We start from the raw sequence: 5,328 nt of genomic DNA, 5'->3' as shown, positions 1-5,328 counted from the left end.
CTCTGCCTCCCTCCATGCCCCCGGCTGCCCTTCCCCCTCTGCCATGCCCCCCCTTCCCCTCTCCATGCCCCCTGCTGCCCTTCCCCTCCACCATGCCCCCCTTTTCCCCTCAATGCCCCCCTTTCTCCCTCAACCATGTTCCCTATTCCCCCTTCCATGCCCCCTGCTGCCCTTCCCCTCTGCCATGCCCCCTACATCCCCCCTGCTGCCCTTCCCCCTTCGTGCCCCCTTCTGCCCTGCCCCCTCTGCCTCCCTCCATGCCCCCTGCTGCCCTTCCCCTCCGCCATGCCCCCTTTTCCCCCTCAATGCCCCCTTTCCCCCTCAACCACGTTCCCTATTCCCCCCTCCATGCCCCCCCGCTGCCCTGCCCCCTCCCCCGTGCTCCTCTCCGCAGGCCCAGCCGGCGTCACAGGGGGGAGGCGACAGAGCTTCCCCCGCGGGCCTCTCAGACTCGCTCCTCCCGCACTCCGCAGCCGGGGCCGGGGCCGGGGCCAGCCCGCGCTCATCACGGGCTGCTGCGGAGCCTCCCTCGGCCGCCAGAGTCCCCGCGCTGCTGCCCCCAGCGGCCGTGGTCCGGCTTCATCTCACTACAAAGGGGCCGGCCGGGGGCAGCAAGCGAGAGGGTTTCCGTAGTGTAGTGGTTATCACGTTCGCCTCACACGCGAAAGGTCCCCGGTTCGACCCCGGGCGGAAACATCCTGCCAGGATTTTGCTGCTTCCCCAGCGTTAGTTTTATAAAGTGAAAGGAGGAGAGGGTTTGCTATGGGAGAGTTAATGCCTCTGCGCTTCACAGCCCTCCAGTCAGTTCTCCTGCCTTTGTTTTCGTGCCCTCGCTCACTAAATAAACCTACACCAGAGGGCGAATGGTAATTGCAGGATGGAAGACACAGGGTGAAAACCCGGCTCAAAACTCCCCCTGATTCCAGTGGGCCCAGGATTTCATCCCTAGGGTATGTTCCTGCTTGAGAGGCTGGGGGCAGAGGATTTTTTAAAAGATAGAATTTACACATCTCTAATTTAAAAAAAAAAAGATGTTAAAAATCAGAAAGAAATGCACCATTCGTCTGTCTCTGTTGCGTTTCCCCAAGATGAAGAAAAATGAGAAGTTGATCATTTCGTACAATCAACTGGCATTCAGTAACACTGACTGGACAGGGAGGGCTTGATTAAGCAGCTGATATTTATTAAAATAATTGTCATTGAGATGTGCTTTGTGTTAGTTGGTATGTAAATGGGATAGGGCCACCACAGCCCCAGGGTGAAGAGCCAGAAATGAAGGTGCCAGTCCTGCAAACTGCTCCAGGCAAGTGTCCACATGAGACCCCATTGTCTGGGTTGGGGTGTGACTGTATAGATCTCATTTTAGGATTGGGGCCTTTGAGAAGGAATTGCAGAAAGACAATAAAAGTGAAGTCCAACATCTACATTATTTCAGTAAGCAGTGCTTTTTTCTGTCTAGTTATGTTAAAACTGCCAGAATCCAAACATTTCCCCAGTATTACAGGTGTATCCATTTCATTTAAACGTAACAGATAAGATAATAAGAATGATCTGTGCTGAAACAGAACTAAGGTTTAGCAGGGATTTGTGAGGTTACAGTTTGTGGGACCCACAACTGAGACTCAAAAAGCACATGGCTTTGCCTATTGTGGAAGAGGCTGGCAGGGGCATACATGAGTTGCTTCTTACTGAAGTGGCAGACCATGGATGGGGTTGTGAGTTACCCCTCCGCCTCTATATTGCTGCTGGACCTGCTGTCATTGATTTCGTTTAATTTTACAACTGGCTTCAATGGAGGCAGGGTTGGGCCCCAGGAGCAGTCTGAGCCATGGATTTCTAAGTGTGTCACGCTGCTTTGGCTACAGTGAGACTCCAGGCAGTTGCTTGTCTCACTTGTACTTAAGATCAACCTCTTCACCTTCTTTGTTGGCAGACTCTGCATGTGCCTCTGCAGCCATGGTAAATGTCAGGAACTGGCACAAAGATCTGGCTGCACCAAAGAATCTCTAGCACAGGGTTTATTCTTATTCCATAAAAACTTTACCCCAAAAAGGAAGACGAATAATTGGGACATCTTAAAGATATGGGTAGCCTTCATTTGCTATTTATGGTTGTATCCAATCACTGCTAGAGGACGGTGAGACTACTTTTTCTGTGCTTAAATTATTTCACTACAGCCATCTAGTTATAGACAGTGATTTATTTGCAAAATTCCTAGAAGGGGAGAAGTCACCAGAAAAGTCTTGCAGCTACAAAGGAGCATGTCATAGTCTATTTAGCAAATGACCATACAAAGTATAGAAAAATCAAAAGAGGAGAGGTGGAAAAATACATTCACTAGGTATGGAAAGTTACTTAACATTCAGAGCCAGGGAACAAATAGTTCTGTGGTGTGGGGTCAAGAGAGACAGGGAGCTTCTGTAGGTACCTAATTTCCCGCAGTATAATAATATTAATAATAATAATAAAGTATTAATATAGATACAGTAAATCATTTCAAACACTGTCAATAAGAAAAGATGCCAAGAAACTACTGGCATTGCATCTCACATCATCATTAATGTAAAATCCAGAAAGCTCATCTCTCTTGGCCCCCTCTTCCTGGCCAGTGCAGGATTGCTCCCTGCAGTATATTTGCTATGTTTTGTATTAAATGTCTCAGGTAACTGGCATAATAGAAATAAGAGATGGGAAAATCCTATTAGACCACTGAAATCCATCCCCTTGTAAATGAAGAATGGTTTCCCTGGTAGAGGTGTAGCAGATATTAAACTGGTACTAGATTTATAGACAAAAGGCCATGAAGAAGCAGCCACCATTAAGTAGCTAGGTTTACTTGGTCTTTTCACAGGACAGAGGGCTGGACTTGATGACTTCTCGAGGTCCTTGCCAGCTCTACATTTCTATGATTAGTACATTCCAACTTCATTTTTACTTCTGACACAGCAAATCTGCAAAGCCTAAATTTGTTGATCTATTTTGGTCATGGCCAAATCCTGACATCCTTACTCTCTGATTTTATTTAGTGTTTACTCGGGCAAAAATGTATTGAGCAAGAACTAAGGACTGAGTGAGGACTAAGTAAGTGGGCAAAATTTGACCCTACTTGTTGGCGGGAGATGTGAAGATGTGTTACTGACTCAGCTCTTCAGGCTGCCGGGGTGGGCAACAGAGAAGTATTTCTGCCATCCTGGAAGAGGGTATAGGGCTGTGTGCAGTGGCAAATTAGCCACTGGGCTAACGGGGCCGTGCCTAGGGGCCTCGGCCTATTGGGGAACCCTTGTGCACTGACTCTGCTCCCCAGCTGAAGCGCTGGGTGGGAAGAGCAAGGCAAGCCCCCGTGCCCCAACCCCGCTTCCCAGCAGCCAGAGTGGGGCAAACCCCTGCACCCTGACCCACTTCCTGGCAGGAGTGCCGAGTGGGCAGAGCAGGGCAAGGCCCTGCACCTCAACCCCATTTCCCTTGCAGGAGTCGGGAGGGGGGCAGGGGGACTGCAGGCAGAAGGGGTGGGGAAGGGCCCCCACTTGCTCTGGTCCAGGGGCCCCACAAAACCCTAATCTGACCCAGGCTGTGTGCTTCCTGGCCCCATGCTTCTGAGGGATTGTCCGAAATGCAGTCAGTTCTTGCTAGCTTGTCTTTTTCTGGTGGCTGTGAAAAGGTCTGTCATAGTTCAGGGCAACTGCACCTGTATTCCCCCTCTGTGTACGGGCACCTACTCTAGGCCCACAGCGCCTCAGTCATCACATCTCCCTACCTCCTGACCAGGGTTTTTCCAGGTTGCAGAGTTTCCTGCCCACACTGCGATATTCTCAGCAAGCTAGACTTCCCAAACAGGTCAGTGTCTGGGCTATGCTTTCTCTCCAGAGGTTATAACTGCCTGCAGTTATAAGTTACTACACAGCTCTCCATAACCAAGCACATTTATTTTTAAGGTGAAAGCATCAAAAAGAAAAAATTAAAAATAATAAAAGAACTTACATGCATGCTAAAAGGCTTACCAGAGGTAACCTCAATTCTAACCTCAGGCTCTGGTAGGTATCAGTACTCCAAAACCCACAACTGGGTATTCCCAGTATTAATATTGTCTCAGATTCAGAACCAGAACCACCAGTTACACATCTTGGGCCTTTGATCTTGGTCTCATGTAACAGGTGATCAGCTGACAAAGTTTCAAAAGGCTGGGTTTTTTATTTGCATACACCACCCTAGATATTCCTCAGGAAAACCATTTAACAATTTTTGGTCCAAAAGTCCGTTCGTGTCTGGCACATAGTTCAATATAGTCCTTTGAACCCCCAGGTCTCACATCTGTCACCTCTGCCCATTCCAGAAGTTACATACAATCCTGGCCCATAGTAATACATAAATCATTGATTTAATACAATGGACCCCAGCGATACTTAAACTTAATTCAGTAAGGTCTTGCAAGGATATGGCAGGAAATTCTATCTCTGTCACATGGTCCTAAAGATGCCTGAGTAGTTTGCTGTAGCAATGCAAGGTCCGATGGACTTTGATGTAAATGTGCGTACAATCATGCACACACTGCATGTACAGAAGAATAAAACGGTTCAGGTAGGTCACTCTTCAGCTTTTTTTCAAGCTCGTGTAGAAAAATAATGGGTCTGAGTCTCCACCACCTGCACTTTGAGTGATCAATTTGGAGCCCGATTCAATGTACGTTGATGTCAATGAAAGGACTCCTACTGATTTCAGCAAACACTGGACCAAGCCCATCCACCTGTGCAAAGTGCTGCAGCAGGTAGAGGAGAACCAGGCCCAGTAGAAACAAAGGTTGGAGGTTAATTAAGGATACAGGGACAGTCATTTGGGTTCCCTTAGCTCTGTATTTCCACACTTTCTAAACTTACAAAAATCATGTTAAGAGCCAGTTATTATTTATTTTTATTATTTAAATAAATTAAACGTAGTCCGGATGCAGGAACAGTAGTGGATCCCGAACTAACCCCATATCCAATGGAAGGACAGAATTAGAGCCTATGGAGAAGCAGCAGAAGGAGTTTTTCACAACAGCCAGGGATGGGGAGGGCTTGGTGTCCTACCGAGAGCCTTACATTTGGAGTCCAATGGATTAATTTCCCAGCTGCCCCATTGTATGTTGGGACCCTTCCCAAAGGGAGCAGGGTTTTGCCTGCTCAGCTCTTCACTCCACTTTACCCAACATTGGGAACTGGGGGGGAACCACCTCTCTCCAAAGCTGGACTGCGCCGGGGTGGGCGGCTCCGGCAGGGGGCGTTGTTTTGCTGCCGCTCAGAGGCGCCGGCGATTGGCTCCCCAGCCCCGGAGCCCACGCCAGCCCCAGCCCAG

General features: G+C 48.7%; 1 non-coding gene across 1 annotated transcript; it reads left to right on the top strand.

Moving 5' to 3' along the window:
- The first annotated feature begins 623 nt into the window (after window positions 1-623).
- On the top strand, window positions 624-696 carry TRNAV-CAC (transfer RNA valine (anticodon CAC)). The gene has a single exon. It is a non-coding gene; the product is annotated as a tRNA-Val (tRNA).
- Window positions 697-5,328: the final 4,632 nt, after the last annotated feature.

This window comes from Chrysemys picta, chromosome 10 (assembly GCF_011386835.1).
Source record: "Chrysemys picta bellii isolate R12L10 chromosome 10, ASM1138683v2, whole genome shotgun sequence".
Taxonomy (NCBI): domain Eukaryota; kingdom Metazoa; phylum Chordata; order Testudines; family Emydidae; genus Chrysemys; species Chrysemys picta.
Note: the sequence above shows the minus strand (reverse complement) of the source record. Positions and strands in the feature narration are given on the sequence as shown.